This window comes from Pseudophryne corroboree, unplaced genomic scaffold (assembly GCF_028390025.1).
Source record: "Pseudophryne corroboree isolate aPseCor3 unplaced genomic scaffold, aPseCor3.hap2 scaffold_969, whole genome shotgun sequence".
NCBI lineage: Eukaryota > Metazoa > Chordata > Amphibia > Anura > Myobatrachidae > Pseudophryne > Pseudophryne corroboree.
The window spans coordinates 96,927-118,067 of record NW_026970549.1 but is presented as its reverse complement, the minus strand read 5'-3'; positions in this window follow the sequence as shown (position 1 = coordinate 118,067).

Genomic DNA, 21,141 nt, shown 5'->3' with positions numbered 1-21,141 from the left:
TCCAGTCATCACCCAGACACGTCCCCCGGTGTTACTGTATAATGTCCCATTCCCAGCAGTCACCACCCAGACACATCCCCTGGCGTTACTGTATAATGCCCCATTCCCAGCAGTCACCTCTCCAGTCACCACCCTGACAAGTCCCCCGGTGTTACTGTATAGTGACCCATTCCCAGCAGTCACCTCTCCGGTCATCACCCAGACACGTCCCCTGGTGTTACTGTATAATGTCCCATTCCCAGCAATCACCTCTCCGGTCATCACCCAGACACGTCCCCTGGTGTTACTGTATAATGTCCCATTCCCAGCAGTCACCTCTCCAGTCATCACCCAGACACATCCCCTGGCGTTACTGTATAATGTCCCATTCCCAGCAGTCACCACCCAGACACATCCCCTGGTGTTACTGTATAATGCCCCATACCCAGCAGTCACCTCTCCAGTCACCACCCAGACACATCCCCTGGCGTTACTGTATAATGTCCCATTCCCAGCAGTCACCACCCAGACACATCCCCTGGTGTTACTGTATAATGTCCCATTCCCAGCAGTTACCTCTCCAGTCATCACCCAGACACGTCCCCTGGTGTTACTGTATAATGTCCCATTCCCAGCAGTCACCTCTACAGTCATCACCCAGATACATCCCAGATGTTCCTGTATAATGTCCCATTCCCAGCAGTCACCTCTCCAGTCATCACCCAGACACATCCCCTGGCGTTACTGTATAATGCTCCATTCCCAGCAGTCACCTCTCCAGTCATCACCCAGACACATCCCCTGGTGTTACTGTATAATGCTCCATTCCCAGCAGTCACCTCTCCAGTCATCACCCAGACACATCCCCTGGTGTTACTGTATAATGCTCCATTCCCAGCAGTCACCTCTCCAGTCATTACCCGTACACATCCCCTGGCGTTACGGTATAATGTCCCATTCCCAGCAGTCACCACCCAGACACATCCCCTGGCGTTACTGTATAATGCCCCATTCCCAGCAGTCACCTCTCCAGTCACCACCCAGACACGTCCCCCGGTGTTACTGTATAGTGACCCATTCCCAGCAGTCACCTCTCCGGTCATCACCCAGACACGTCCCCTGGTGTTACTGTATAATGTCCCATTCCCAGCAATCACCTCTCCGGTCAACACCCAGACACGTCCCCTGGTGTTACTGTATAATGTCCCATTCCCAGCAGTCACCTCTCCAGTCATCACCCAGACACATCCCCTGGCGTTACTGTATAATGTCCCATTCCCAGCAGTCACCACCCAGACACATCCCCTGGTGTTACTGTATAATGCCCCATACCCTGCCGTCACCTCTCCAGTCACCACCCAGACACATCCCCTGGCGTTACTGTATAATGTCCCATTCCCAGCAGTCACCACCCAGACACATCCCCTGGTGTTACTGTATAATGTCCCATTCCCAGCAGTCACCTCTCCAGTCATCACCCAGACACGTCCCCTGGTGTTACTGTATAATGTCCCATTCCCAGCAGTCACCTCTACAGTCATCACCCAGATACATCCCAGATGTTCCTGTATAATGTCCCATTCCCAGCAGTCACCTCTCCAGTCATCACCCAGACACGTCCCCTGGTGTTACTGTATAATGTCCCATTCCCAGCAGTCACCTCTACAGTCATCACCCAGATACATCCCAGATGTTCCTGTATAATGTCCCATTCCCAGCAGTCCCCTCTCCGGTCATCACCCGTACACATTCCCTTGCGTTACTGTATAATGTCCCATTCCCAGCAGTCCCCTCTGCGGTCATCACCCGTACACATCCCCTAGCGTTACTGTATAATTACCCATTTCCAGCAGTCACCATCCAGACACATCCCCTGGTGTTACTGTATAATGCCCCATTCCCAGCAGTCACCTCTCCAGTCACCACCCAGACACGTCCCCCGGTGTTACTGTATAGTGACCCATTCCCAGCAGTCACCTCTCCGGTCATCACCCAGACACATCCCCTGGTGTTACTGTATAATGCCCCATTCCCAGCAGTCACCTCTCCAGTCACCACCCAGACACGTCCCCCGGTGTTACTGTATAGTGACCCATTCCCAGCAATCACCTCTCCGGTCATCACCCTTACACGTCCCCCTGTGTTACTGTATAATGTCCCATTCCCAGCAGTCACCTCTCCAGTCATCACCCAGACACATCCCCTGGTGTTACAGTAAAATGTCCCATTCCCAGCAGTCACCTCTCCAGTCATCATCCAGACACATCCCCCGGTGTTACTGTATAATGTCCCATTCCCAGCAGTCATCACCCAGACATGTCCCCTGGTGTTACTGTATAATGTCCCATTCCCAGCAGTCCTAGTGTCATCACTGATATCTTTGGTAATTACACACACAGACATGGATATGCCCGTCTTACCCCAGCAGGTGACAAACAGGAAGGCAGGGGGCAGCAGGGGAGGGGGTATGGGAGGCAGGGGGCAGCAGGGGAGGGTGGTATGGGAGGCAGGGGGCAGCAGGGGAGGGGGGTATGGGAGGCCGGGGCAGCAGGAGTGGGTGGTATGGGAGGCAGCAGGGTATAGGGGGCAGCAGAGGAGGGGGGTATGGCAGGAAGGGAGCAGCAGGGCAGGGGGTATAGGGGGCAGCACGGGGAGGTATGGGAGGCTGGGGCAAAAGAGGAGGGAGGGGAGGGCGGTATGGGAGGCAGGGAGCAGCAGGAGTGGGGGGTATGGGAGGCAGGCAGGGAACAGCAGGGCAGAGGGGTATGGGAGGCCAGAGCAGCAGGGGATGGGGGTATGGGAGGCAGAGGGCAGCAGGGGAGGGGGGTATGGGAGGCAGGGGGCAGCAGAGGAGGGGGGTATGGGAGGCAGGCAGGGGAGGGCGGTATGGGAGGTAGGGGGCAGCAGGGGAGGGGGTATGGGAGGCAGGCAGGGGAGGGGGTATGGGAAGCAGGGGGCAGCTGGAGAGGTGGTATGGGAAGCAGTAGGGTATAGGGGGCAGCAGGGGAGGGGGGTATGGCAGGCAGGGGGCAGCAGGGGAGGGGGTTATGGAAGGCTGGGGCAACTGTGGTGGCAGGGAGCAACAGGGCGGTATGGGAGGCCAGAGCAGCAGGGGAGGGGGGTATGGGAGGCAGGGAGCAGCAGGGTAGGGAGGTATGGGAGGCAGGCAAGGGGCAGCAGGGCATGGGAGGCAGGCAGGGGGCAGCAGGGGAAGAGGGTATGGGAGGAAGGGGCAGAAGGAGAGGGGGGTATGGAAGGCAGCAGGGGAGGGGGGTTTGTGAGGGAGGCAGGGGGCAGCAGGGGAGGTGGATATGACAGGCAGGGAGCAGTAGGTGGGTATGGGAGGCAGCAGGGTATAGGGGGCAGAAGGGGAGGGGGTAAGGCAGGCAAGGCAGGGCAGGGTGTATAGGGGCAGCAGGGGAGCGGGGTATGGGAGGCTGGGGCAACAGGGCAGGGGGGTATGGGAGGCAGGCAGGGGAGGGGGTATGGGAGGCAGGCAGGGGGCAGCAGGGGAGCGGGGTATGGGAGGCAGGGGCAGAATGAGATGGGGGTATGGGAGGCAGGGGGGCAGCAGGGCAGGGGGGTATGGGAGGCAGTGGGCAGCAGGATATGGCAGGCAGGGAGCAGCAGGGCAGGGAGGTATGGGAGGCTGGGACAACTGTGGCGACAGGGAGCAGCAGGGCAGGGGGGTATGGGAGGCAGGAGAAGCAGGGGAGGGGGGTATGGGAGGCAGGGAGCAGCAGGACAGGGGGGTATGGGAGGAAGGGGCAGAAGGAGAGGGGAGTATGGGAGGCAGCAGGGGAGGGGGGTTTGTGAGGAAGGGGGCAGCAGGGGAGGTGGGTATGACAGGCAGGGAGCAGTAGATGGGTATGGGAGGCAGCAGGGTATAGGGGGCAGAAGGGGAGGGGGTAAGGCAGGCAGGGCGTATAGGGGCAGCAGGGGAGGGGGGTATGGGAGGCTGGGGCAACAGGGGAGGCAGGGAGCAGCAGGGCAGGGGGGTATGGGAGGCAGGCAGGGGAGGGGGTATGGGAGGCAGGCAGGGGAGCGGGGTATGGGAGGCAGGGGCAGAAGGAGATGGGGGTATGGGAGGCAGGGGCAGCAGGGTAGGGGAGTATAAGGGGCAGCAGGGCAGGGGGGTTTGGGAGGCAGGGGGCAGCAGGGGATGGGGATATGGCAGGCAGGGAGCAGCAGGGCAGGGAGGTATGGGAGGCTGGGACAACTGTGGCGGCAGGGAGCAGTAGGGCAGGGGGTATGGGAGGCAGGAGAAGCAGGGGAGGGGGGTATGGGAGGCAGGGAGCAGCAGGACAGGGGGGTATGGGAGGCAGGCAGGGGGGCAGCAGGGGATGGGGGGTATGGGAGGCAGAGGGCAGCAGGGGAGGGGGTATGGGAGGCAGGGGGCAGCAGGGCAGGGGGGTATGGGAGGCAGGGGGGCAGCAGATGAGGGGAAGATGGGAGGCAGGCAGGGGAGGGGGTATGGGAGGCAGGGGGCAGCAGGGGAGGGGGGTATGGGAGGCAGGCAGGGGAGGGGGTATGGGAAGCAGGGGGCAGCAGGAGAGATGGCATGGGAGGCAGCAGGGTATAGGGGGCAGCAGGGGAGGGGGTATGGCAGGGAGCAGCAGGGTAGGGGGTATAGGGGGCAGCAGGAGAGGGGGTTATGGGAGGCTGGGGCAACTGTGGTGGCAGGGAGCAACAGGGCGGTATGGGAGGCCTGAGCAGCAGGGGAGGGGGGTATGGGAGGCAGGGAGCAGTAGGGCAGGGGGGTATGGGAGGCAGGCAGGGGGCAGCAGGGCAGGGGAGGAGGGTATGGGAGGAAGGGGCAGAAGGAGAGGGGGGTATGGGAGGCAGCAAGGGAGGGGGGTTTGTAGGCAGGTGGCAGCAGGGGAGGTGGGTATGACAGGCAGGGAGCAGTAGGTGAGTATGGGAGGCAGCAAGGTATAGGGGGCAGAAGGGGAGGGGGGTAAGGCAGGCAGGGCAGGGTGTATAGGGTGCTGCAGGGGAGGGGGGTATGGAAGGCTGGGGCAACAGGGGAGGCAGGGAGCAGCAGGGCAGGGGGGTATGGGAGGCAGGCAGGGGAGGGGGTATGGGAGGCAGGCAGGGGGCAGTAGGGGAGCGGGGTATGGGAGGCAGGGGCAGAATGAGATGGGGGTATGGGAGGCAGGGAGCAGCAGGGCAGGGGGGTATGGGAGGCAGGGGGCAGCAGGGGAGGCAGGGAGCAGCAGGGCAGGGAGGTATGGGAGGCTGGGACAACTGTGGCGGCAGGGAGCAGCAGGGCAGGGGGGTATGGGAGGCCGGAGAAGCAGGGGAGGGGGGTATGGGAGGCAGGGAGCAGCAGGACAGGGGGCTATGGGAGGAAGGGGCAGAAGGAGAGGGGGGTATGGGAGGCAGCAGGGGAGGGGGGTTTGTGAGGAAGGGGGCAGCAGGGGAGGTGGGTATGACAGGCAGGGAGCAGTAGATGGGTATGGGAGGCAGCAGGGTATAGGGGGCAGAAGGGGAGGGGGTAAGGCAGGCAGGGCGTATAGGGGCAGCAGGGGAGGGGGGTATGGGAGGCTGGGGCAACAGGGGAGGCAGGGAGCAGCAGGGCAGGGGGGTATGGGAGGCAGGCAGGGGAGGGGGTATGGGAGGCAGGCAGGGGACAGCAGGGGAGGGGGGTATGGGAGGCAGGGGCAGCAGGGTAGGGGGGTATAAGGGGCAGCAGGGCAGGGGGGTTTGGGAGGCAGGGGGCAGCAGGGGAGGGGGATATGGCAGGCAGGGAGCAGCAGGGCAGGGAGGTATGGGCGGCAGGGAGCAGTAGGGCAGGGGGGTATGGGAGGCAGGAGAAGCAGGGGAGGGGGGTATGGGAGGCAGGGAGCAGCAGGACAGGGGGTATGGGAGGCAGGGGATGGGGGGTATGGGAGGCAGAGGGCAGCAGGGGAGGTGGTATGGGAGGCAGGGGGCAGCAGGGCAGGGGGGTATGGGAGGCAGGGGGCAGCAGATGAGGGGGATATGGGAGGCAGGCAGGGGAGGGGGTATGGGAGGCAGGGGGCAGCAGGGGAGGGGGGTATGGGAGGCAGGCAGGGGAGGGGGTATGGGAAGCAGGGGGCAGCAGGAGAGATGGCATGGGAGGCAGCAGGGTATAGGGGGCAGCAGGGGAGGGGGTATGGCAGGCAGGGAGCAGCAGGGGAGGGGGTATAGGGGGCAGCAGGAGAGGGGGTTATGGGAGGCTGGGGCAACTGTGGTGGCAGGGAGCAACAGGGCGGTATGGAAGGCAGGGAGCAGCAGGGTATGGGAGGCAGGCAGGGGGCAGCAGGGCATAGGAGGCAGGCAGGGGATGAGGGTATGGGAGGAAGGGGCAGAAGGAGAGGGGGGTATGGGAGGCAGCAGGGGCGGGGGGTTTGTGAGGCAGGGGGCAGCAGGGGAGGTGGATATGACAGGCAGGGAGCAGTAGGTGGGTATGGGAGGCAGTAAGGTATAGGGGGCAGAAGGGGAAGGGGGTAAGACAGGCAGGGCAGGGTTTATAGGGTGCAGCAGGGGAGGGGGGTATGGGAGGCTGGGGCAACAGGGGAGGCAGGGAGCAGCAGGGCAGGGGGGTATGGGATGCAGGCAGGGGAGGGGGTATGGGAGGCAGGCAGGGGAGGGGGGTATGGGAGGCAGGGGGCAGCAGGGCAGGGGGTATAAGGGGCAGCAGGGCAGAGGGGTATGGGAGGCAGGGGGCAGCAGGGGAGGGGGATATGGCAGGCAGGGAGCAGCAGGGCAGGGGGGTATGGGAGGCTGGGACAACTGTGGCGGCAGGGAGCAGCAGGGCAGGGGGGTATGGGAGGCAGGAGCAGCAGGGGAGGGGGGTATGGGAGGCAGGCAGGGGAGGGGGTACGGGAGGCAGGCAGGGGAGCAGGGTATGGGAGGCAGGGGCAGAAGGAGATGGGGGTATGGGAGGCAGGGGGGTTTAAGGGGCAGCAGGGGAGGGGGGTATGGGAGGCAGGAGCAGCAGGGGAGGGGGGTATGGGAGGCAGGGAGCAGCAGGACAGGGGGGTATGGGAGGCAGGCAGGGGGCAGCAGGGGAGGTGGGTAGGGGAGGCAGTCAGGGGGCAGGAGGGTATGGGAAGCAGACAGGGGACAGCAGGGCAGGGGGGTATGGGAGGCAGGAGCAGCAGGGGAGGGGGGTATGGGAGGCAGGCAGTGGAGAGGGTATGGGAGGCAGGGGGCAGCAGAAGAGGGTGTATGGGAGGCAGGGGGCAGCAGGGGAGGGGGGTATGGGATGCAGGAGGCAGCAGGGGAGGGGGTATGGGAGGCCGGCAGAGAAAGCAGGAGAGGGTGGTATGGGAGGCAGGCAAGGGGCAGCAGGGTATTGGGTGCCGCAGGGCAGGGGGTATGGAAGGCAGCAGGGGAGGGGGGTAAGGGAGGCAGGCAGGGGGTAGCAGGGGAGGGGGTATGGCAGGCAGGGAGCAGCAGGGGAGGGGGTATGGGAGGCTGGGGTAGCAGGGGAGGGGGTTATGGGAGGCAGGCAGGGGAGGGGGTTATGGGAGGCAGGCAGGGGGCAGCAAGGGAGGGGGGTATGGGAGGAAGATGAGGGGGTATGGGAGGCAGGCAGGGAGCAGCAGGGCAAGGGAGTATGGGAGGCAGGGGGCAGCAGGGGAGGTGGGTATGGGAGGCAGGCAGGGGGCAGCAGGGGAGGTGGGTATGGGAGGCAGCAGGGGAGGGGGGTATGGGAAGCAGGGGGAAGCAGGGGATGGGGGTATGGGAGGCAGGCAGAGGAGAGGGTTATGGGAGGCAGGCAGGGGGCAGCAGGGGAGGGGGGTATGGGAGGCAGGGGAGGGGGGTATGGGAGGCAGGGGGCAGCAGGGGAGGGGGTATGGGAGGCAGGGGGCAGCAGGGGAGAGGGGTATGGGAGGCAGCAGGGGAGGGGGGTATGGAAGGCAGGGGGCAGCAGGGTAGGGGGTATGGGAGGCAGGGGAGGGGGGTATGGGAGGCAGGGGGCAGCAGGGGAGGGGGGTATGGGAGGCAGCAGGGGAGGTGGGTATGGGAGGCAGCAGGGGAGGGGGGTATGGGAGGCAGGCAGAGGAGGGGGGTATGTGAGGCAGGCAGGGGGCAGCAGGGGGGGGGTATGGGAGGCAGGGAGCAGCAGGGGAGGGGGTATGGGAGGCTGGGGCAGCAGGGCAGGGGGTTATGGGAGGCAGGCAGCGGGCAGCAAGGGAGGGGGGTATGGGAGGCAGGCAGGGGGCAGCAAGGGAGGGGGGTATGGTAGGCAGGGGGCAGGAGGAAGAGTCAGGAGAGGAGGGGGGTATGGGAGGCAGGTGGCAGCAGAGGAGGGGGGTATGGGAGGCAGGGGGCAGCAGGGGAGGGGGGTATGAGAGGCAGGGGGCAGCAGGGGAGGGGGGTATGAGAGGCAGGGGGCAGCAGGGGAGCGGGGTATGGGAGGCAGGGGGCAGCAGGGGAGGGGGGTATGGGAGGCAGGGGGCAGCAGGAGAGGGGGGTATGGGAAGCAGGGGAGGGGGGATGGGAGACGGGGCAGCAGGGGAGGGGGGTATGGGGGGCAGGGGGTAGCAGGGTAGGGGGGTATGGGAGGCAGGGGGTAGCAGGGTAGGGGGGTATGGGAGGCAGGGGGTAGCAGGGTAGGGGGGTATGGGGGGCAGGGAGAAGAGACAGGAGGGGGGGGGGGGATGTTACCAGGGACAGTATTTCGGGGTCAGCGCCTAACTCATCGCATGGGATCAGCCACCAGCCCCGCCCACTCTCTCATAGGCTGCAGCAACCCGTCACTCAGCCAGCCCCGCCCCTGCCTCTAGCTATTGGTCGCAGGGTCCAATCACTCATTCACATTTCCCCCGCCCATTGCTCGCAGCCCCGCCCACTCTCCTTCCCATACACGTCACGATGAGTGACGGGATTTTCCGACCGATGGCGTGTAGAGTGGGCGGGGCTGGATGATGAGTGACGGGACGCTGCGCCTTATGACCGGGAGGGTGGGCGGGACTGCTCCTGGTTGCTTAGTGACTGCGGCTGTCCCTACCCATAATCCTATGCGCTATGCAAACGGTGGGCCGGAAACAGTGCCCCGCCTCTTCCTGTACACAGAGCTCCGCCTTCGGTCTCCTCCAGGTAATGGCCGCCGCCCCCTCTCCTGCCGGGCAGGGTGTATGTGCTGCAGTGTGTGGTGCATGGAGAGTATATTACCCGTGTCATACACACACACAGCGCTGCTCACACTGCTGTCACTGCTCATACAGGGTGTTACACATAGGGGGCGCTATATACACATAGGGGGGCGGTATACACACATAGGGGGCAGTATATACACATAGGAGGCGGTATATACACATAGGGGACAGTATACACACATTGGGGGCTGTATACACACATTGGGTGCGGGCTGTATGCACACATAGGGGGCGGTTTACACACATTGTGGGCTGTATACACATATAGGGGGCGGTATACACACATAGGGGGCGGTATACACACATAGGGGGCGGTATACACACATTGGGGGCGGTATACACATATAGGGGGTCGGTATACACACATAAAGGGCGCTATACACACATTGGGGGCTGTATACACACATTGGGGGCTGTATACACACATAGGGGGAGGTATACACACATAGGGGGCGGTATACACACATAGGGGGGCGGTATACACACAGGAGGGCGGGATACACACATAGGGGGCGGTATACACACATAGGGGGCGGTATACACACAGGAGGGCGGGATACACACATAGGGGGCGGTATACACACATAGGGGGCGGTATACACACAGGAGAGCGGGATACACACATAGGGGGCGGGATACACACATAGGGGGCGGTATACACACATAGGGGGCGGTATACACACATAGGGGGCGCTATACACACATAGGGGGCAGTATATACACATAGGAGGCGGTATATACACATAGGGGACAGTATACACACATTGGGGGCTGTATACACACATTGGGTGCGGGCAGTATACACACATAGGGGGCGGTATACACACATTGGGGGCTGTATGCACACATAGGGGGCGGTTTACACACATTGTGGGCTGTATACACATATAGGGGGCGGTATACACACATAGGGGGCGGTATACACACATTGGGGGCGGTATACACATATAGGGGGTCGGTATACACACATAAAGGGCGCTATACACACATTGGGGGCTGTATACACACATTGGGGGCTGTATACACACATTGGGGGCTGTATACACACATAGGGGGAGGTATACACACATAGGGGGCGGTATACACACATAGGGGGGCGGTATACACACAGGAGGGCGGGATACACACATAGGGGGCGGTATACACACATAGGGGGCGGTATACACACAGGAGGGCGGGATACACACATAGGGGGCGGTATACACACATAGGGGGCGGTATACACACAGGAGGGCGGGATACACACATAGGGGGCGGTATACACACATAGGGGGTGGTATACACACATAGGGGGGGCGGTATACACCCAGGAGGGCGGTATGCAGACATAGGGGGCGGTATACACGCATAGGGGGCGGTATACACGCATAGGGGGCGGTATACATACATAGGGGGGCGGTATACACACATAGGGGGCAGTATAGACACATAGGGGGGCAGTATACACTCAGGAGGGCGGTATACACACATATGGAGCGGTATACACACCCTGTCTCCCATAACCCTCCCTCCTGCTGCCCCTGCCTACCTCCCATACCCCCCTCTTATGCTGCCCCCACTCTCCCATACCCCTCCCTCCCCTGCTGCCCCCTGCCGGCCTCCCATACTCCTCTCCCCTGCTGCCCCCTGCCTGCCTCCCATACCCCCCTACCCTGCTGCCCCCTGCCTGTCCCCTTCTATCCCCCTCACCTGCCGCCCCCTACTTGTCCTCTGCTATCTCCCTCCCCTGCTGCCCCTGCCTACCTCCCATACCCCCTCCTATGCTGCCCTCATTCTCCCATACCCCCCTCCCCTGCTGCCCCCTGTCTGCTTCTCATACTCCCCTCCCCTGCTGCCCCATGCCTGTCTCCCATACCCCCCTTCCCTGCTGCCCCCTGCCAGCCTCCCAAAACTCTCTCCCTTGCTTCCCCATGCCTGCCTCCCATAGCCTCTCCCCTGCTGCTCCCTTCCTGTCCCCTTCTATCCACCTCACCTGCCGCCCCCTCTCTGTCCCGTTCTGTCCCCCTCATCTGCCGCCCCCCTGCCTGTCCCCTTCTATCCCCTCACCTGCCGCCCCCTGCCTGTCCCCTTCTATCCCCCTCACCTGCCGCCCCCTGCCTGTCCCCTTCTATCCCCCTCACCTGCCGCCCCCTGCCTGTCCCCTTCTATCCCCCTCACCTGCCGCCCCCTGCCTGTCCCCTTCTATCCCCCTCACCTGCCGCCCCCTGCCTGTCCCCTTCTATCCCCCTCACCTGCCCCCCCCCTGCCTGTCCCCTTCTATCCCCCTCACCTGCCTATCCCCTTCTATCCCCCTCACCTGCCGCCCCCTGCCTGTCCCCTTCTATCCTCCTCACCTGCCGCCCCTGCCTGTCCCTTTCTATCCCCCTCACCTGCCGTCCCCTGCCTGTCCCCTTCTATCCCCCTCACCTGCCGCCCCCTGCCTGTCCCCTTCTATCCCCTTCACCTGCCGCCCCCTGCCTGTCCTTCTATCTCCCTCACCTGCCGCCCCCTGCCTGTCCTCTTCTATCCCCCTCACCTGCCGCCCCCTGCCTGTCCCCTTCTACCTCCCTCACCTGCCGCCCCCTGCCTGTCCCTTTCTATCCCCCTCACCTGCCGCCCCCTGCCTGTCCCCTTCTATCCCCCTCACCTGCCGCCCCCTGCCTGTCCCCTTCTATCCCCTTCACCTGCCGCCCCCTGCCTGTCCCCTTCTATCCCCCTCACCTGCCGCCCCCTGCCTGTCCCCTTCTATCCCCCTCACCTGCCGCCCCCTGCCTGTCCTCTTCTATCCCCCTCACCTGCCGCCCCCTGCCTGTCCCCTTCTATCCCCTTCACCTGCCGCCCCCTGCCTGTCCTTCTATCTCCCTCACCTGCCGCCCCCTGCCTGTCCTCTTCTATCCCCCCTCACCTGCTTCCCCCTCCCTGTCCCCTTCTAACCCCTCACCTGCCGCCCCCTGCCTGTCCCCTTCTATCCCCCTCACCTGCCGCCCCCTGCCTGTCCCCTTCTATCCCCCTCACCTGCCGCCCCCTGCCTGTCCCCTTCTATCCCCCTCACCTGCCGCCCCCTGCCTGTCCCCTTCTATCCCCTTCACCTGCCGCCCCCTGCCTATCCCCTTCTATCCCCCTCACCTGCCGCCCCCTGCCTGTCCCCTTCTATCCCCCTCACCTGCCGCGCCCTGCCTGTCCTCTTCTATCCCCCTCACCTGCCGCCCCCTGCCTGTCCTTCTATCTCCCTCACCTGCCGCCCCCTGCCTGTCCCCTTCTATCCCCCTCACCTGTCGCCCCCTGCCTGTCCCCTTCTATCCCCTTCACCTGCCGCCCCCTGCCTGTCCCCTTCTATCCCCCTCACCTGCCGCCCCCTGCCTGTCCCTTTCTATCCCCCTCACCTGCCGCCCCCTGCCTGTCCCCTTCTATCCCCTTCACCTGCCGCCCCCTGCATGTCCCCTTCTATCCTCCTCACCTGCCGCCCCCTGCCTGTCCCCTTCTATCCCCCTCACCTGCCGCCCCCTGCCTGTCCCCTTCTATCCCCCTCACCTGCCGCCCCTGCCTGTCCTCTTCTATCCCCCTCACCTTCTGCCCCCTGCCTGTCCTCTTCTATCCCCTCACCTGCCACCCCCTGCCTGTCCCCTTCTATCCCCTTCACCTGCCGCCCCCTGCCTGTCCCCTTCTATCCTCCTCACCTGCCACCCCCTGCCTGTCCTCTTCTATCCCCCTCACCTCCCGCCCCCTGCCTGTCCCCTTCTATCCCCCTCACCTGCCGCCCCCTGCCTGTCCCCTTCTATCCTTCTCACCTGCCGCCCCCTGCCTGTCCCCTTCTATCCCCCTCACCTGCCGCCCCCTGCCTGTCCCCTTCTATCCCTCTCACCTGCCGCCCCCTGCCTGTCCTCTTCTATCCCCCTCACCTGCCGCCCCCTGCCTGTCCTCTTCTATCCTTCTCACCTGCCGCCCCCTGCCTGTCCCCTTCTATCCCCCTCACCTGCCGCCCCCTGCCTGTCCCCTTCTATCCCCCTCACCTGCGCCCCCTGCCTGTCCCTTTCTATCCCCCTCACCTCCCGCCCCCTGCCTGTCCCCTTCTATCCCCCCTCACCTCCCGCCCCCCTGCCTGTCCCCTTCTATCCCCCTCACCTGCCGCCCCCCTGCCTGTCCCCTTCTATCCCCCTCACCTGCCGCCCCCTGCCTGTCCTCTTCTATCCCCCTCACCTGCCGCCCCCTGCCTGTCCTCTTCTATCCCCCTCACCTGCCGCCCCCTGCCTGTCCCCTTCTATCCCCCTCACCTGCCGCCCCCTGCCTGTCCTCTTCTATCCCCCTCACCTGCCGCCCCCTGCCTGTCCTCTTCTATCCCCCTCACCTGCCGCCCCCTGCCTGTCCCCTTCTATCCCCCTCACCTGCCGCCCCCTGCCTGTCCTCTTCTATCCCCCTCACCTGCCGCCTCCTGCCTGTCCTCTTCTATCCCCCTCACCTGCGCCCCCTGCCTGTCCCCTTCTATCCCCCTCACCTGCCGCCCCCTGCCTGTCCTCTTCTATCCCCCTCACCTGCCGCCCCCTGCCTGTCCTCTTCTATCGCTTCTCCCTGCCGCCCCCTGCCTGTCCCCTTCTATCCCCCTCACCTGATGTGACACCACAACCCTGGCACTCCACATGCATTCCTACTGTCCACTTTCTGTCAAGAACCTCATCTTCCAGTCATCAAACCCCGGCGCCCCTATTCCACTGTCAACTCGCTCCTCTGCCCATCCCCCCCCCCCCCCCCCCTCCTTACCTCCTACCAACTCTAACATCTCTCTTCTCTGTATCTAGTGTGGAAGTCATGGCCCTCAGCCGTTCCTCACCCCCTCCACCTCCCCATGTGACCCTATCACCTCCCACCTCCTCCGCTACCTCACTTCTTCTGCCTGTTCCCATCTTGCCCATCTCATTCTCTCCCTCTCATCGGACACTGTCCCCTCTGCCTTCCATCATGCTCTTGTCTCCCCTATTCTTATAAACCCCTCCCTTCATCCAACCAATCTCTCCAACTATCGACCATCTCTCTCCTCCTAACTCCTTGAGCGTATAGTCTACATCCGCCTGTCTTTCCTCACACTCACTGCTTGTCCCATTCCAGCCTGGCTTCCGTCCTCTCCACTCCACTGATACTGCCCTCGCTAAAGTCTGCAAAGACCTCCATGCTGCCAAACCCAATGGTCACTACTCTCTGCTTATTCTCCTTCACCTCTCTGCTGCATTGGACACTGTGGACCACCCTCTCCTGCAACTACTTTTCTCTAGCATCCACAAGGGATATTGGGGACAGAATTAGTACCATGGGGTGTAGACGGGTCCAAAGGAGCAAGTGCACTTTAACAATTATTCACTGGGTGTGCTGGCTCCTCCCCACTATGCCCCTCCTACAGCTCAGTTTGATAAAGTGCCCTCAGGAGAGAATGCACACTCTGCAGCTCCAGAGTTTTTCTTCATTTTTATTTCTAAATTTCTCTAACGTCCTAGTGGATGCTGGGGACTCCGTAAGGACCATGGGGAATAGACGGGCTCCGCAGGAGACAGGGCACTTTAAGAAATAATTTGGATACTGGTGTGCTCTGGCTCCTCCCTCTATGTCCCTCCTCCAGACCTCAGTTAGAATCTGTGCCCGGACGGAGCTGGGTGCATTTTAGTGGGCTCTCCTGAGCTTGCTAATAAGAAAGTATTTTGTTAGGGGTTTTTTTATTTTCAGGGAGCTCTGCTGGCAACAGACTCCCTGCATCATGGGACTGAGGGGAGAAAAGCAGACCTACTCACTGTGGATAGGTCCTGCTTCTTAGGCTACTGGACACTATTAGCTCCAGAGGGATCGAACACAGGAACTCACCCTTGGTCGTCCGTTGCCGGAGCCGTGCCACCGTCCCCCTCGCAGAGCCAGAAGACTGAAGCCGGCGAGTAAAGCAAGAAGGCGTCAAAATCGGTGGCAGAAGACTCCTGTCTTCAGATGAGGTACCGCACAGCACTGCAGCTGTGCGCCATTGCTCCCACATTACACCCACAGACTCCGGTCACTGTCGGGTGCAGGGCGCAGGGGGTGGCGCCCTGGGCAGCAATTGAGTACCTCCTGGCAAAGTGGGCCTATATACAGTTGGGCACTGTATATATGCATGAGCCCCCGCCATTATTTACACAAAATTGCGGGACAGAAGCCCGCCGCTGAGGGGGCGGGGCTTCTTCCTCAGCACTCACCAGCGCCATGTTTTTTCTCCACAGCACCGCTGAGAGGAAGCTCCCCAGCCTCTCCCCTGCAGTTACACGGTAGAAGAGGGTAAAAAGAGAGGGGGGCACATAATTAGGTGCAAAAATCAATATAAACAGCAGCTACTGGGTTAACATTAAGTTACTGTGTTATTCCTGGGTTAATAGCGCTGGGGTGTGTGCTGGCATACTCTCTCTCTGTCTCTCCAAAGGGCCTTGTGGGGGAATTGTCTTCAGATGAGCATTCCCTGAGTGTGCGGTGTGTCGGTACGTGTGTGTCGACATGTCTGAGGTAAGAGGCTCCCATAAGGAGGAGATGGAGCAAATATGTGTGTGTGAGAGGGTGTCTCCGTCGACAACGCCGACACCTGTTTGGATATGTGTAATTAAGTGCTAAGGTGAATTTATTGCACAAAAGATTAGAGAACAGACAGGAAATCTACCCATGTCTGTCCCTATGTCGCAGAGACCTTCAGAGTCTCTCAATGATCACTATCCAAAATAATAGACACTGATATCGACACGGAGCCTGACTCCAGTGTCGACTACGATAATGCAAAGTTACAGCCAGAATGGCAGAAAAGTATTCAATATATGATTATTGTAATAAAAGATGATTTGCATATCACTGATGACTCATCTGTCCCTGACACGAGGGTACACATGTCTAAGGGGAAGAAAGCTGAGGTAAATTTCCCTCCTCTCATGAGGAAAAAGAGCGGGAATCTCCAGACGTGAGACTGCAGCTTCCCACAAAGAATTCTCAGGCAGTATCCTTTCCCCACTAGGGCCAGGATACGATGGGAATCTTCCCCTAGGGTGTCACAAAAGGCAGCCCTGATGTTACAGCTATTCTCAGGGATCCTGCAGATAGCGTGCACATTCTAGTATACTACTCAGACCGGCGATTGTGTCGGCATGGGTTTATAGCGCTGTGGCAGCGTGGACAGGTACCTTATCAGCAGAGATTGAGACCCTAGTATGTATATAGATATATATATATTAAAGATGCTGTCTTAAGAGATATGTATATATAAAGCATGCCCATAGAGACATGAGTATACTGGGTCCTAGAGTCAAAGCTATGTCGATTTCTGCTTGACGTGTCCTGCACACTATGCAATGGACAGATGATGCCGACTTAAGAGGCATATGGAAGGCTGAGGATTGTGTGGAGAAGGGTTCTCGGACCTGGTCTCCACAGCTATAGCTGATAATTCTGATGTTTTGCCTTATATCCCTGCACAGCCTAGAAAAGCACGACATTATCAAATGCAGCCTTTCGAATAGAGACAAGAAAGTCCGAGGTGCGTCCTTTCTTGCCAGAGGTGGGGGAAGAGAAAAGAAGCTGCACAACACAGCTAGCTCCCAGGAACAGAAGTCCTCCCCGGCCTCTACAAAAATCCACCGCATGTCGCTGGGGCTCCACAGGCGGAGCTAGGCCCGATGGGGGCACGCCTTCGAAAGTTCAGCCACAAGTGGGTTCACTCCCTGTTAGATCCCTGGGCAATAGATATTGTGTCTCAGGGATACAAGCTGGACTTTGAGAGGATGCCCCCTCACCGACGGCCCTGCTGGCTTCCCCCCACGAGAGGGAAACAGTGTTAACTGCAATTCACAAATAGTATCTTCAGCAGGTGGTGGTCAAGGTTCCCCTCCTTCAACAAGGAGGGGGTTATTATTTGACCATGTTGTAGTCCCGAAACCAGACGGTTCGGTCAGACCCATATTGAATTTAAAATCCCTGAACATATACCTGAAAATGTGCAAGTTCAAGATGGAATCGCTAAGAGCGGTCGTTGTAAGCCTGAAAGGTGACTCGGGACATAAAGAATGCATACCTTCAGGTCCCTATTTATCTACCTCATCAGGCGTACCTCCTCAGAATTGCGGTACGGGATTGTCATTACCAATTTCAGACGTTGCCGTTTGGTCGCTCCACGGCCTGGAGAATATTCACCAAGGTAATGGCGGAAATGATGGTGCTTCTGCGGAAGCAAGGTGTCACTATTATCACGTACTTGGACGATCTCCTCATAAAAGCGAGATCAAGAGAGCAGTTGCTGAACAGCGTATCACTTTCTCTGGAAGTATAACGGCAACACGGCTGGAGTCTATATATTCCAAAGTCGCAGTTGGTTTCTACAGCTCATCTGCCTCTCCTAGGCATGATCCTAGACACAGACCAGAAAAGGGTTTATCTTCCGATAGAGGGAGCTCAGGAGCTCGTGACACTGGTCAGGAATCTATTAAAACTGAAACAGGTGTTAGTGCATCACTGCTCTCGAGTCCTGGGAAGGATGGTGGCATCATAAGAGGCCATTCCCTTTGGCAGGTTCCATGCGAGGACCTTCCAGTGGGACTTACTGGACAAGTGGTCCGGATCACATCTTCAGATGCATCGGTTAATCACCCTATCCCCCAGGGCCAGGGTCTCTCTCCTGTGGTGGCTGTAGAGTGCAGATTCGGCATTCAGGACTGGGTCCTGGTGACCACGGATGCAAACCTCCGAGGGGGGGGGGGGGGGGGGCAGTCACACAGGTAAGATATTTCCAAGGGCTGTGGTCAAGTCAGGAGACTTGCCTTCACATCAATATCCTGGATCTAAGGGCCATATACACCGCCCTACATCAAGCGGAGTCCCTGCTTCGCGACCAACCGGTTATGATTCAGTCAGACAATATCACCGCAGTGGCTCATGTAAACCGCCAAGGCGGCACAAGGAGCAGGGTGGCGATGGTAGAAGCCACCAGAATTCTTCGCTGGGTGGAGAATCACGTACGCGCACTGTCAGCAGTGTTCATTCCGGGAGTGGACAACTGGGGAGCAGACTTCCTCGGCAGGCACGACCTCCACGCGGGAGAGTGGGGACTTCATCAAGAAGTCTTCACGCTGATTGCAAGTCGGTGGGAACTGCCACAGGTGGACATGATGGCATCCCGCCTCAACAAAAAGCTGCAGAGATATTGCGCCAGGTCAAGAGACCCTCAGTCGATAGCTGTGGTCGCACTGGTGACACTGTGGGTGTTCCCGTCGGTCTATGTATTTCCTCCTCTTCCTCTCATACCCAAGGTGCTGAGAATTATAAGGAAAAGTCGAGTGAGAACAATACTCTTTGTTCCGGATGGGCCAAGAAGGACTTGGTATCCAGATCTGCAAGAGATGCTCACAGAGGACCCATGGCCTCTGCCTCTAAGACAGGACTTGTTGCAACAGGGGCCCTGTCTGTTCCAAGACTTACCGCGGCTGCGTTTGACAGCATGGCGGTTGAACGCCGGCTCCTAACAGAAAAAGGCATTCCGGATAAAGTCATTCCTACGCTGATCAAGGCTAGGAAGGACGTGACAGCGAAACATTATCACCGTATATGGCGAAAATATGTTGCTTGGTGTGAGGCTAGGAAGGCCCCCGCGGAGGAATTCCAGCTGGGCAGTTTCCTTCACTTCCTGCAGTCAGGAGTGTCTTGGGCCTGAAATTGGGTTCCATTAAGGTCCAGTTTTCGGCCCTGTCTATTTTCTTTAAAAAAAGAACTGGCTTCTCTGCCTGAAGTTCAGACATTTGTAAAGGGAGTGCTGCATATTCAGCCACCTTTTGTGCCACCAGTGGCACCTTGGGATCTTAACGTGGTGTTGAGTTTCCTAAAGTTACATTGGTTTGAACCACTTAAAACCGTGGAGTTAAAATATCTCACGTGGAAGGTGGTCTTGCTATTAGCCTTGGCTTCGGCTAGGCGTGTGTCAGAATTAGCGGCTTTGTCACATAAAAGCCCCTATCTGGGTTTCCATATGGACAGAGCGGAATTGCAGACACGTTCACAATTCCTGCCAAAAGTGGTGTCATCTTTTTATATAAACCAACCTATTGTGGTGCCTGTGGCTACTCGTGACTTGGAGGATTCCGAGTTACTTGACGTAGTCCAGGCTTTGAAGGTTTATGTAGCCAGAACGGCTAGAGTCAGGAAAACTGAGTCGCTGTTTATCCTGTATGCATCCAACAAGCTGGGTGCTCCTGCTTCAAAGCAAACTATTGCTCGCTGGATCTGTAACACGATTCAGCAGGCTCATTCTGCGGCTGGATTGCCGATGCCAAAATCGGTAAAAGCCCATTCCACAAGGAAGGTGGGCTCTTCTTGGGCGGCTGTCCGAGGGGTCTCGGCATTACAGCTGTGCCGAGCGGCTACTTGGTCAGGGGCAAACACTTTTGCAAAGTTCTACAAGTTTGATATCCTGGCTGAGGAGGACCTGGAGTTCTCTCATTCGGTGCTGCAAAGTCATCCGCACTCTCCCGCCTGTTTGGGAGCTTTGGTATAATCCCCATGGTCCTTACGGAGTCCCCAGCATCCACTAGGACGTTAGAGAAAATAAGATTTTACTTACCGGTAAATCTATTTCTTGTAGTCAGTAGTGGATGCTGGGCGCCCGTCCCAAGTGCGGACTTCTTCTGCAATGCTTGTATATTGTTATTGCTTACATAAGGGTTATGTTATAGTTGCATCAGGGTTGATCTGATGCTCTATTGTTGTTCATACTGTTAACTGGGTAAGTTTATCACAAGTGATACGGTATGATTGGTGTGGCTGGATGAGTCTTGCCCTGGATTCCAAAATCCTTTCCTTGTACTGTCAGCTCTTCCGGGCACAGTTTCTCTAACTGAGGTCTGGAGGAGGGACATAGAGGGAGGAGCCAGTGCACACTCAGAATCCAAAGCTTTCTTAAAGTGCCCATGTCTCCTGCGGAGCCCGTCTATTCCCCATGGTCCTCACGGAGTCCCCAGCATCCACTACGGACTACGAGAAATAGATTTACCGGTAAGTAAAATCTTATTTTCGCAAGGTTACACAGTAGTGAAGAAGATATCCGGTGAGTGTGAGACACCGAGCAGCCATCCCCGTGTGTCAGGAAGAAGAAGGACCCAGAGCCTCATCTCGGTGCCTCCACCTCACTCACTGACACATGACACATTGACCAGAAGATCCTGGAACTCACCAACAAGATCATTCAGCTGCTGACTGGAGAGGTGACTGCTGGGAATGGGACATTATACAGTAACACCAGGGGACGTGTCTGGGTGATGACTGGAGAGGTGATTGCTGGGAATGGTGCATTATACAGTAACACCAGGGGACGTGTCTGGGTGGTGACTGGAGAGGTGACTGCTGGGAATGGGGCATTATACAGTAACACCAGGGGACGTGTCTGGGTGATGACTGTATCACTGTGTGTGTCAGGTTCCTATAAGGTGTCAGGATGTCACTGTCTATGTCTCCATGCAGGAGGGGGAGTATATAGAGGAACACAGGGGTCTGTACAAGGACGTGATGATGGAGAATCACCGGCCCCTCACATCACTGGGTAAGAGGAGACTGTCATGTATTGTACAGGGGAGAGCAGGTATGGGGGCCCCCTATATACACACATCACCTGATAATCACATATATACACTGTACTCAGTCACTGTGTGTCTCCTACAGATGGGCCCAGTAACAGAGATACCCCAGAGAGATGTCTCCGTCCTCTGTATTCCCAGGATTGTACAGAGGAGAATCACAGGATCCCACAGGAGGATCAGGTAGGTGGGATTTAGGGTCTCACCCATATACTAAAGTGACTGTCACTATATGATCTGTAGAGAAGATGTGTGTCTTATACACTGATGTTATACTGTTTCACCTCAGTTTAATCTGACTGTATGCAAATGTCATTAGAGTGTTTGTTTGTTTTTTAGACACAACGTCTGTCTGATATTAAAATAGAAGGTACAGAGGTAGAAGAAGAGACGTATGTGACTGATATGAAGGCAGAAGATATAAAGGGAGAAGAAGAGACGTATGTGACTGA